Genomic DNA, 15,484 nt, shown 5'->3' on the forward strand with positions numbered 1-15,484 from the left:
ATATAGTAACAGGTTCTGGTTCAGTCTCTAGCTGTGATATTGTACATGGTGTAAGTATAGTAAAGAGACAGTAGGTGGCGCTAGCTGTGATATTGTACATGGTGTAAGTATAGTAAAGAGACAGTAGGTGGCGCTAGCTGTGAAATTGTACATGGTGTAAGTATAGTAAAGAGACAGTAGGTGGCGCTAGCTGTGATACTGTACATGGTGTAAGTATAGTAAAGAGACAGTAGGTGGCACTAGCTGTGATACTGTACATGGTGTAAGTATAGTAAAGAGACAGTAGGTGGCGCTAGCTGTGATATTGTACATGGTGTAAGTATAGTAAAGAGACAGTAGGTGGCGCTAGCTGTGATATTGTACATGGTGTAAGTATAGTAAAGAGACAGTAGGTGGCGCTAGCTGTGAAATTGTACATGGTGTAAGTATAGTAAAGAGACAGTAGGTGGCGCTAGCTGTGATACTGTACATGGTGTAAGTATAGTAAAGAGACAGTAGGTGGCGCTAGCTGTGATACTGTACATGGTGTAAGTATAGTAAAGAGACAGTAGGTGGCGCTAGCTGTGATACTGTACATGGTGTAAGTATAGTAAAGAGACAGTAGGTGGCGCTAGCTGTGATATTGTACATGGTGTAAGTATAGTAAAGAGACAGTAGGTGGCGCTAGCTGTGATACTGTACATGGTGTAAGTATAGTAAAGAGACAGTAGGTGGCGCTAGCTGTGATACTGTACATGGTGTAAGTATAGTAAAGAGACAGTAGGTGGCGCTAGCTGTGATATTGTACATGGTGTAAGTATAGTAAAGAGACAGTAGGTGGCGCTAGCTGTGATATTGTACATGGTGTAAGTATAGTAAAGAGACAGTAGGTGGCACTAGCTGTGATACTGTACATGGTGTAAGTATAGTAAAGAGACAGTAGGTGGCGCTAGCTGTGATATTGTACATGGTGTAAGTATAGTAAAGAGGCAGTAGGTGGCGCTAGCTGTGATATTGTACATGGTGTAAGTATAGTAAAGAGACAGTAGGTGGCGCTAGCTGTGATATTGTACATGGTGTAAGTATAGTAAAGAGACAGTAGGTGGCGCTAGCTGTGATATTGTACATGGTGTAAGTATAGTAAAGAGACAGTAGGTGGCGCTAGCTGTGATATTGTACATGGTGTAAGTATAGTAAAGAGACAGTAGGTGGCGCTAGCTGTGATATTGTACATGGTGTAAGTATAGTAAAGAGACAGTAGGTGACGCTAGCTGTGATATTGTACATGGTGTAAGTATAGTAAAGAGACAGTAGGTGGCGCTAGCTGTGATATTGTACATGGTGTAAGTATAGTAAAGAGACAGTAGGTGGCGCTAGCTGTGATATTGTACATGGTGTAAGTATAGTAAAGAGACAGTAGGTGGCGCTAGCTGTGATATTGTACATGGTGTAAGTATAGTAAAGAGACAGTAGGTGGCGCTAGCTGTGATATTGTACATGGTGTAAGTATAGTAAAGAGACAGTAGGTGGCGCTAGCTGTGATATTGTACATGGTGTAAGTATAGTAAAGAGACAGTAGGTGGCGCTAGCTGTGATATTGTACATGTTGTAAGTATAATAAAGAGACAGTAGGTGGCGCTAGCTGTGATATTGTACATGGTGTAAGTATAGTAAAGAGACAGTAGGTGGCGCTAGCTGTGATATTGTACATGGTGTAAGTATAGTAAAGAGACAGTAGGTGGCGCTAGCTGTGATATTGTACATGGTGTAAGTATAGTAAAGAGACAGTAGGTGGCGCTAGCTGTGATATTGTACATGGTGTAAGTATAGTAAAGAGACAGTAGGTGGCGCTAGCTGTGATATTGTACATGGTGTAAGTATAGTAAAGAGACAGTAGGTGGCGCTAGCTGTGATATTGTACATGGTGTAAGTATAGTAAAGAGACAGTAGGTGGCGCTAGCTGTGATATTGTACATGGTGTAAGTATAGTAAAGAGACAGTAGGTGGCGCTAGCTGTGATATTGGACATGGTGTAAGTATAGTAAAGAGACAGTAGGTGGCGCTAGCTGTGATATTGTACATGGTGTAAGTATAGTAAAGAGACAGTAGGTGGCGCTAGCTGTGATATTGTACATGGTGTAAGTATAGTAAAGAGACAGTAGGTGGCGCTAGCTGTGATATTGTACATGTTGTAAGTATAATAAAGAGACAGTAGGTGGCGCTAGCTGTGATATTGTACATGGTGTAAGTATAGTAAAGAGACAGTAGGTGGCGCTAGCTGTGATATTGTACATGGTGTAAGTATAGTAAAGAGACAGTAGGTGGCGCTAGCTGTGATATTGTACATGGTGTAAGTATAGTAAAGAGACAGTAGGTGGCGCTAGCTGTGATATTGTACATGGTGTAAGTATAGTAAAGAGACAGTAGGTGGCGCTAGCTGTGATATTGTACATGGTGTAAGTATAGTAAAGAGACAGTATCGCCGGCCAATAGCAGCGTTGCTGGGGCGGTGACAATACAAGTATTGCCACCGCTCCCCAGCAACGGCAGGTGATTGGCGGTGAATTGTACACCGCCGATCACCGTTTATTCCCGGGTCATCGGGTCACAAGTGACCCGAATGACCCGAATGGCCGAAGATCGCTTGCGTGATTTTACAAGCGATCTCTGGCGATCGCCGACATGCGGGGGTCTCGGGACCCCCCTCGGCATTTGCACGGCATGCCTGCTGAACAATTTCAGCAGGCATGCCGTTCCGATCTCTGCCCCTTACATTATATACAGTATATCCCATAAGTGACTCCACCCCTCACATTATATACAGTATATCCCATAAGTGAGTCCACCCCTCACATTATATATACAGTATCTCCCATAAGTGACTCCACCCCTCACTATATATACAGTATATCCCATAAGAGAGTCCACCCCTCACATTATATATAGTATCTCCCATAAGTGACTCCACCCCTCACATTATATATACAGTATATCCCATAAGTGAGTCCGCCCCTCACATTATATACAGTATATCCCATAAGTGAGTCCACCCCTCACATTATATACAGTATATCCCATAAGTGACTCCACCCCTCACATTATATATACAGTATATCCCATAAGAGAGTCCACCCCTCACATTATATATAGTATCTCCCATAAGTGACTCCACCCCTCACATTATATATACAGTATATCCCATAAGTGAGTCCGCCCCTCACATTATATACAGTATATCCCATAAGTGAGTCCACCCCTCACATTATATACAGTATATCCCATAAGTGACTCCACCCCTCACATTATATATACAGTATCTCCCATAAGTGACTCCACCCCTCACATTATATACAGTATATACCATAAGTGAGTCCACCCCTCACATTATATATACAGTATATCCCATAAGTGAGTCCACCCCTCACATTATATATACAGTATATCCTATAAGTGACTCCACCCCTCACATTATATATAGTATCTCCCATAAGTGACTCCACCCCTCACATTATATATACAGTATATCCCATAAGTGACTCCACCCCTCACATTATATATACAGTATATCCCATAAGTGACTCCACCCCTCACATTATATATACAGTATCTCCCATAAGTGAGTCCACCCCTCACATTATATATACAGTATCTCCCATAAGTGAGTCCACCCCTCACATTATATATACAGTATCTCCCATAAGTGACTCCACCCCTCACATTATATATACAGTATATCCCATAAGTGACTCCACCCCTCACATTATATATACAGTATATCCCATAAGTGACTCCACCCCTCACATTATATATACAGTATCTCCCATAAGTGACTCCACCCCTCACATTATATATACAGTATCTCCCATAAGTGAGTCCACCCCTCACATTATATACAGTATCTCCCATAAGTGACTCCACCCCTCACATTATATACAGTATCTCCCATAAGTGAGTCCACCCCTCACATTATATAAAGTATATCCCATAAGTGACTCCACCCCTCACATTATATATACAGTATATCCCATAAGTGAGTCCACCCCTCACATTATATATACAGTATATCCCATAAGTGAGTCCACCCCTCACATTATATACAGTATATCCCATAAGTGACTCCACCCCTCACATTATATATACAGTATCTCACATAAGTGACTCCACCCCTCACATTATATATATAGTATATCCCATAAGTGAGTCCACCCCTCACATTATATATACAGTATATCCCATAAGTGAGTCCACCCCTCACATTATATATACAGTATCTCCCATAAGTGACTCCACCCCTCACTATATATACAGTATATCCCATAAGAGAGTCCACCCCTCACATTATATATAGTATCTCCCATAAGTGACTCCACCCCTCACATTATATATACAGTATATCCCATAAGTGAGTCCGCCCCTCACATTATATACAGTATATCCCATAAGTGAGTCCACCCCTCACATTATATACAGTATATCCCATAAGTGACTCCACCCCTCACATTATATATACAGTATATCCCATAAGAGAGTCCACCCCTCACATTATATATAGTATCTCCCATAAGTGACTCCACCCCTCACATTATATATACAGTATATCCCATAAGTGAGTCCGCCCCTCACATTATATACAGTATATCCCATAAGTGAGTCCACCCCTCACATTATATACAGTATATCCCATAAGTGACTCCACCCCTCACATTATATATACAGTATCTCCCATAAGTGACTCCACCCCTCACATTATATACAGTATATACCATAAGTGAGTCCACCCCTCACATTATATATACAGTATATCCCATAAGTGAGTCCACCCCTCACATTATATATACAGTATATCCTATAAGTGACTCCACCCCTCACATTATATATAGTATCTCCCATAAGTGACTCCACCCCTCACATTATATATACAGTATATCCCATAAGTGACTCCACCCCTCACATTATATATACAGTATATCCCATAAGTGACTCCACCCCTCACATTATATATACAGTATCTCCCATAAGTGAGTCCACCCCTCACATTATATATACAGTATCTCCCATAAGTGAGTCCACCCCTCACATTATATATACAGTATCTCCCATAAGTGACTCCACCCCTCACATTATATATACAGTATATCCCATAAGTGACTCCACCCCTCACATTATATATACAGTATATCCCATAAGTGACTCCACCCCTCACATTATATATACAGTATCTCCCATAAGTGACTCCACCCCTCACATTATATATACAGTATCTCCCATAAGTGAGTCCACCCCTCACATTATATACAGTATCTCCCATAAGTGACTCCACCCCTCACATTATATACAGTATCTCCCATAAGTGAGTCCACCCCTCACATTATATAAAGTATATCCCATAAGTGACTCCACCCCTCACATTATATATACAGTATATCCCATAAGTGAGTCCACCCCTCACATTATATATACAGTATATCCCATAAGTGAGTCCACCCCTCACATTATATACAGTATATCCCATAAGTGACTCCACCCCTCACATTATATATACAGTATCTCACATAAGTGACTCCACCCCTCACATTATATATATAGTATATCCCATAAGTGAGTCCACCCCTCACATTATATATACAGTATCTCCCATAAGTGACTCCACCCCTCACATTATATATACAGTATCTCCCATAAGTGAGTCCACCCCTCACATTATATATACAGTATCTCCCATAAGTGAGTCCACCCCTCACATTATATATACAGTATATCCCATAAGTAAGTCCACCCCTCACATTATATATACAGTATATCCCATAAGTGACTCCACCCCTCACATTATATACAGTATATCCCATAAGTGACTCCACCCCTCACATTATATATACAGTATATCCCATAAGTGAGTCCACCCCTCACATTATATACAGTATATCCCATAAGTGACTCCACCCCTCACATTATATACAGTATATTCCATAAGTGATTCCACCCCTCACATTATATACAGTATCTCCCATAAGTGACTCCACCCCTCACATTATATACAGTATCTCCCATAAGTGACTCCACCCCTCACATTATATATACAGTATATCCCATAAGTGACTCCACCCCTCACATTATATATACAGTATCTCCCATAAGTGACTCCACCCCTCACATTATATATACAGTATATCCCATAAGTGACTCCACCCCTCACATTATATATACAGTATATCCCATAAGTGAGTCCACCTCTCACATTATATATACAGTATATCCCATAAGTGACTCCACCCCTCACATTATATATACAGTATATCCCATAAGTGAGTCCACCCCTCACATTATATATACAGTATATCCCATAAGTGAGTCCACCCCTCACATTATATATACAGTATATCCCATAAGTGACTCCACCCCTCACATTATATATACAGTATATCCCATAAGTGAGTCCACCCCTCACATTATATATACAGTATATCCCATAAGTGACTCCACCCCTCACATTATATATACAGTATCTCCCATAAGTGAGTCCACCCCTCACATTATATACAGTATATCCCATAAGTGACTCCACCCCTCACATTATATATACAGTATCTCCCATAAGTGAGTCCACCCCTCACATTATATATACAGTATATCCCATAAGTGACTCCACCCCTCACATTATATATACAGTATCTCCCATAAGTGAGTCCACCCCTCACATTATATACAGTATATCCCATAAGTGACTCCACCCTCACATTATATATACAGTATATCCCATAAGTGAGTCCACCCCTCACATTATATACAGTATCTCCCATAAGTGAGTCCACCCCTCACATTATATATACAGTATATCCCATAAGTGAGTCCACCCCTCACATTATATATACAGTATATCCCATTAGTGAGTCCACCCCTCACATTATATATACAGTATATCCCATTAGTGAGTCCACCTCTCACATTATATATACAGGATCTCCCATAAGTGAGTCCACCCCTCACATTATATACAGTATCTCCCATAAGTGACTCCACCCCTCACATTATATATACAGTATATCCCATAAGTGAGTCCACCCCTCACATTATATACAGTATATCCCATAAGTGAGTCCACCCCTCACATTATATACAGTATATCCCATAAGTGAGTCCACCCCTCACATTATATATACAGTATATCCCATAAGTGAGTCCACCCCTCACATTATATACAGTATATCCCATAAGTGACTCCACCCCTCACATTATATATACAGTATCTCCCATAAGTGAGTCCACCCCTCACATTATATATACAGTATCTCCCATAAGTGAGTCCACCCCTCACATTATATACATACAGTATCTCCCATAAGTGAGTCCACCCCTCACATTATATACAGTATATCCCATAAGTGACTCCACCCCTCACATTATATATACAGTATATACCATAAGTGACTCCACCCCTCACATTATATATACAGTATATCCCATAAGTGAGTCCACCCCTCACATTATATACAGTATATCCCATAAGTGAGTCCACCCCTCACATTATATATACAGTATCTCCCATAAGTGACTCCACCCCTCACATTATATATACAGTATATCCCATAAGTGAGTCCACCCCTCACATTATATACAGTATATCCCATAAGTGAGTCCACCCCTCACATTATATATACAGTATCTCCCATAAGTGAGTCCACCCCTCACATTATAAACAGTATATCCCATAAGTGAGTCCACCCCTCACATTATATACAGTATATCCCATAAGTGACTCCACCCCTCACATTATATATACAGTATATACCATAAGTGAGTCCACCCCTCACATTATATACAGTATATACCATAAGTGACTCCACCCCTCACATTATATATACAGTATATCCCATAAGTGAGTCCACCCCTCACATTATATACAGTATATCCCATAAGTGAGTCCACCCCTCACATTATATATACAGTATCTCCCATAAGTGACTCCACCCCTCACATTATATATACAGTATATCCCATAAGTGAGTCCACCCCTCACATTATATATACAGTATATCCCATAAGTGAGTCCACCCCTCACATTATATATACAGTATCTCCCATAAGTGACTCCACCCCTCACATTATATATACAGTATATCCCATAAGTGAGTCCACCCCTCACATTATATACAGTATATCCCATAAGTGAGTCCACCCCTCACATTATATATACAGTATCTCCCATAAGTGAGTCCACCCCTCACATTATAAACAGTATATCCCATAAGTGAGTCCACCCCTCACATTATATACAGTATATCCCATAAGTGACTCCACCCCTCACATTATATATACAGTATATACCATAAGTGAGTCCACCCCTCACATTATATATACAGTATATCCCATAAGTGACTCCACCCCTCACATTATATACAGTATATCCCATAAGTGAGTCCACCCCTCACATTATATATACAGTATCTCCCATAAGTGACTCCACCCCTCACATTATATATACAGTATCTCCCATAAGTGACTCCACCCCTCACATTATATACAGTATCTCCCATAAGTGACTCCACCCCTCACATTATATATACAGTATATCCCATAAGTGACTCCACCCCTCACATTATATACAGTATCTCCCATAAGTGACTCCACCCCTCACATTATATATACAGTATATCCCATAAGTGACTCCACCCCTCACATTATATATACAGTATATCCCATAAGTGAGTCCTCCCCTCACATTATATATACAGTATCTCCCATAAGTGACTCCACCCCTCACATTATATATACAGTATATCCCATAAGTGAGTCCACCCCTCACATTATATATACAGTATATCCCATAAGTGAGTCCACCCCTCACATTATATATACAGTATATCCCATAAGTGACTCCACCCCTCACATTATATACAGTATATCCCATAAGTGACTCCACCCCTCACATTATATACAGTATATCCCATAAGTGAGTCCACCCCTCACATTATATATACAGTATCTCCCATAAGTGACTCCACCCCTCACATTATATACAGTATATCCCATAAGTGAGTCCACCCCTCACATTATATATACAGTATCTCCCATAAGTGACTCCACCCCTCACATTATATATACAGTATCTCCCATAAGTGACTCCACCCCTCACATTATATATACAGTATATATCCCATAAGTGACTCCACCCCTCACATTATATATACAGTATATATCCCATAAGTGACTCCACCCCTCACATTATATACAGTATATCCCATAAGTGACTCCACCCCTCACATTATATACAGTATATCCCATAAGTGAGTCCACCCCTCACATTATATATACAGTATCTCCCATAAGTGACTCCACCCCTCACATTATATACAGTATATCCCATAAGTGAGTCCACCCCTCACATTATATATACAGTATCTCCCATAAGTGACTCCACCCCTCACATTATATATACAGTATCTCCCATAAGTGACTCCACCCCTCACATTATATATACAGTATATCCCATAAGTGAGTCCACCCCTCACATTATATATACAGTATATCCCATAAGTGACTCCACCCCTCACATTATATACAGTATATCCCATAAGTGACTCCACCCCTCACATTATATACAGTATATCCCATAAGTGAGTCCACCCCTCACATTATATATACAGTATATCCCATAAGTGACTCCATTCCTCACATTATATATACAGTATCCCCCATAAGTGAGTCCACCCCTCACATTATATATACAGTATCTCCCATAAGTGACTCCACCCCTCACATTATATATACAGTATCTCCCATAAGTGAGTCCACCCCTCACATTATATATACAGTATCTCCCATAAGTGACTCCACCCCTCACATTATATATACAGTATATCCCATAAGTGACTCCACCCCTCACATTATATATACAGTATCTCCCATAAGTGAGTCCACCCCTCACATTATATATACAGTATCTCCCATAAGTGACTCCACCCCTCACATTATATATACAGTATATCCCATAAGTGAGTCCACCCCTCACATTATATATACAGTATCTCCCATAAGTGACTCCACCCCTCACATTATATATACAGTATATCCCATAAGTGAGTCCACCCCTCACATTATATATACAGTATATCCCATAAGTGACTCCACCCCTCACATTATATATACAGTATATCCCATAAGTGACTCCACCCCTCACATTATATATACAGTATATCCCATAAGTGAGTCCACCCCTCACATTATATATACAGTATATCCCATAAGTGAGTCCACCCCTCACATTATATATACAGTATCTCCCATAAGTGAGTCCACCCCTCACATTATATATACAGTATATCCCATAAGTGACTCCACCCCTCACATTATATATACAGTATATCCCATAAGTGACTCCACCCCTCACATTATATATACAGTATATCCCATAAGTGAGTCCACCCCTCACATTATATATACAGTATATCCCATAAGTGACTCCACCCCTCACATTATATATACAGTATATCCCATAAGTGAGTCCACCCCTCACATTATATATACAGTATATCCCATAAGTGACTCCACCCCTCACATTATATATACAGTATATCCCATAAGTGACTCCACCCCTCACATTATATATACAGTATATCCCATAAGTGAGTCCACCCCTCACATTATATATACAGTATATCCCATAAGTGACTCCACCCCTCACATTATATATACAGTATATCCCATACGTGACTCCACCCCTCACATTATATATACAGTATATCCCATAAGTGAGTCCACCCCTCACATTATATATACAGTATATCCCATAAGTGAGTCCACCCCTCACATTATATACAGTATATCCCATAAGTGACTCCACCCCTCACATTATATACAGTATATCCCATAAGTGAGTCCACCCCTCACATTATATATACAGTATCTCCCATAAGTGAGTTCACCCCTCACATTATATTTACAGTATCTCCCATAAGTGACTCCACCCCTCACATTATATATACAGTATATCCCATAAGTGACTCCACCCCTCACATTATATACAGTATATCCCATAAGTGACTCCACCCCTCACATTATATATACAGTATATCCCATAAGTGAGTCCACCCCTCACATTATATACAGTATCTCCCATAAGTGACTCCACCCCTCACATTATATATACAGTATCTCCCATAAGTGAGTCCACCCCTCACATTATATATACAGTATCTCCCATAAGTGAGTCCACCCCTCACATTATATACAGTATATCCCATAAGTGACTCCACCCCTCACATTATATACAGTATATCCCATAAGTGACTCCACCCCTCACATTATATATACAGTATATCCCATAAGTGAGTCCACCCCTCACATTATATACAGTATATCCCATAAGTGACTCCACCCCTCACATTATATACAGTATCTCCCATAAGTGACTCCACCCCTCACATTATATATACAGTATCTCCCATAAGTGAGTCCACCCCTCACATTATATATACAGTATCTACCATAAGTGACCCCACCCCTCACATTATATACAGTATATCCCATAAGTGACTCCACCCCTCACATTATATACAGTATATCCCATAAGTGACTCCACCCCTCACATTATATATACAGTATATCCCATAAGTGACTCCACCCCTCACATTATATATACAGTATCTCCCATAAGTGACTCCACCCCTCACATTATATACAGTATATCCCATAAGTGAGTCCACCCCTCACATTATATATACAGTATATCCCATAAGTGAGTCCACCCCTCACATTATATACAGTATATCCCATAAGTGACTCCACCCCTCACATTATATATACAGTATATCCCATAAGTGACTCCACCCCTCACATTATATATACAGTATCTCCCATAAGTGACTCCACCCCTCACATTATATACAGTATATCCCATAAGTGACTCCACCCCTCACATTATATATACAGTATATCCCATAAGTGACTCCACCCCTCACATTATATATACAGTATCTCCCATAAGTGACTCCACCCCTCACATTATATACAATATATCCCATAAGTGAGTCCACCCCTCACATTATATATACAGTATATCCCATAAGTGAGTCCACCCCTCACATTATATATACAGTATATCCCATAAGTGACTCCACCCCTCACATTATATGTACAGTATATCCCATAAGTGACTCCACCCCTCACATTATATATACAGTATATCCCATAAGTGACTCCACCCCTCACATTATATATACAGTATCTCCCATAAGTGACTCCACCCCTCACATTATATACAGTATATCCCATAAGTGAGTCCACCCCTCACATTATATATACAGTATCTCCCATTAGTGAGTCCACCCCTCACATTATATATACAGTATATCCCATAAGTGACTCAACCCCTCACATTATATATACAGTATATACCATAAGTGAGTCCACCCCTGACATTATATACAGTATATCCTATAAGAGAGTCCATCCCTCACATTATATATACAGTATATCCCATAAGTGACTCCACCCCTCACATTATATATACAGTATATGCCATAATTGAGTCCACTCCTCACATTATATACAGTATATCCCATAAGTGACTCCACCCCTCACATTATATATACAGTATATCCCATAAGTGAGTCCACCCCTCACATTATATATACAGTATATCCCATAAGTGACTCCACCCCTCACATTATATATACAGTATATCCCATAAGTGACTCCACCCCTCACATTATATATACAGTATATCCCATAAGTGAGTCCTCCCCTCACATTATATATACAGTATATCCCATAAGTGAGTCCACCCCTCACATTATATATACAGTATATCCCATAAGTGACTCCACCCCTCACATTATATATACAGTATCTCCCATAAGGGAGTCCACCCCTCACATTATATACAGTATATCCCATAAGTGACTCCACCCCTCACATTATATATACAGTATATCCCATAAGTGACTCCACCCCTCACATTATATATACAGTATATCCCATAAGTGACTCCACCCCTCACATTATATACAGTATCTCCCATAAGTGACTCCACCCCTCACATTATATATACAGTATCTCCCATAAGTGACTCCACCCCTCACATTATATATACAGTATATCCCATAAGTGACTCCACCCCTCACATTATATATACAGTATATCCCATAAGTGAGTCCACCCCTCACTTTATATATACAGTATCTCCCATAAGTGAGTCCTCCCCTCACATTATATATACAGTATCTCCCATAAGTGAGTCCACCCCTCACATTATATATACAGTATCTCCCATAAGTGACTCCACCCCTTACATTATATATACAGTATATCCCATAAGTGACTCCACCCCTCACATTATATACAGTATCTCCCATAAGTGACTCCACCCCTCACATTATATATACAGTATCTCCCATAAGTGAGTCCACCCCTCACATTATATATACAGTATATCCCATAAGTGAGTCCACCCCTCACATTATATATACAGTATCTCCCATAAGTGAGTCCACCCCTCACATTATATATACAGTATATACCATAAGTTACCCCACCCCTCACATTATATATACAGTATATCCCATAAGAGAGTCCACCCCTCACATTATATATACAGTATATCCCATAAGTGACTCCACCCCTCACATTATATACAGTATATCCCATAAGAGAGTCCACCCCTCACATTATATATACAGTATCTCCCATAAGTGAGTCCACCCCTCACATTATATACAGTATATCCCATAAGTGACTCCACCCCTCACATTATATACAGTATATCCCATAAGTGACTCCACCCCTCACATTATATATACAGTATATCCCATAAGTGAGTCCACCCCTCACATTATATACAGTATATCCCATAAGTGACTCCACCCCTCACATTATATACAGTATATTCCATAAGTGACTCCACCCCTCACATTATATATACAGTATATCCCATAAGTGACTCCACCCCTCACATTATATATACAGTATATCCCATAAGTGACTCCACCCCTCACATTATATATACAGTATCTCCCATAAGTGACTCCACCCCTCACATTATATACAGTATCTCCCATAAGTGACTCCACCCCTCACATTATATATACAGTATCTCCCATAAGTGAGTTCACCCCTCACATTATATATACAGTATCTCCCATAAGTGAGTCCACCCCTCACATTATATATACAGTATATCCCATAAGTGACTCCACCCCTCACATTATATATACAGTATATCCCATAAGTGACTCCACCCCTCACATTATATATACAGTATATCCCATAAGTGAGTCCACCCCTCACATTATATACAGTATATCCCATAAGTGACTCCACCCCTCACATTATATATACAGTATCTCCCATAAGTGACTCCACCCCTCACATTATATACAGTATCTCCCATAAGTGACTCCACCCCTCACATTATATATACAGTATATCCCATAAGTGGGTCCACCCCTCACATTATATACTGCATCTCCCATAAGTGAGTCCACCCCTCACATTATATATACAGTATCTCCCATAAGTGGGTCCACCCCTCACATTATATACTGTATCTCCCATAAGTGAGTCCACCCCTCACATTATATATACAGTATCTCCCATAAGTGGGTCCACCCCTCACATTATATATACAGTATCTCCCATAAGTGAGTCCACCCCTCACATTATATATACATTATATCCCATAAGTGACTCCACCCCTCACATTATATATACAGTATCTCCCATAAGTGAGTCCACCCCTCACATTATATATACAGTATCTCCCATAAGTGGGTCCACCCCTCACATTATATATACAGTATCTCCCATAAGTGAGTCCACCCCTCACATTATATACAGTATCTCCCATAAGTGACTCCACCCCTCACATTATATATACAGTATATCCCATAAGTGACTCCACCCCTCACATTATATGTACAGTATATCCCATAAGTAACTCCACCCCTCACATTATATATACAGTATCTCCCATAAGTGAGTCCTCCCCTCACATTATATATACAGTATCTCCCATAAGTGAGTCCACCCCTCACATTATATATACAGTATCTCCCATAAGTGACTCCACCCCTCACATTATATATACAGTATCTCCCATAAGTGAGTCCACCCCTCACATTATATACAGTATCTCCCATAAGTGAGTCCACCCCTCACATTATATATACAGTATATCCCATAAGTGACTCCACCCCTCACATTATATATATACAGTATCTCCCATAAGTGACTCCACCCCTCACATTATATATACAGTATATCCCATAAGTGACTCCACCCCTCACATTATATATACAGTATCTCCCATAAGTGACTCCACCCCTCACATTATATACAGTATCTCCCATAAGTGAGTCCACCCCTCACATTATATATACAGTATCTCCCATAAGTGAGTCCACCCCTCACATTATATATACAGTATATCCCATAAGTGACTCCACCCCTCACATTATATATACAGTATATCCCATAAGTGAGTCCACCCCTCACATTATATACAGTATCTCCC

Source organism: Hyla sarda, chromosome 11 (assembly GCF_029499605.1).
Source record: "Hyla sarda isolate aHylSar1 chromosome 11, aHylSar1.hap1, whole genome shotgun sequence".
Lineage (NCBI taxonomy): Eukaryota > Metazoa > Chordata > Amphibia > Anura > Hylidae > Hyla > Hyla sarda.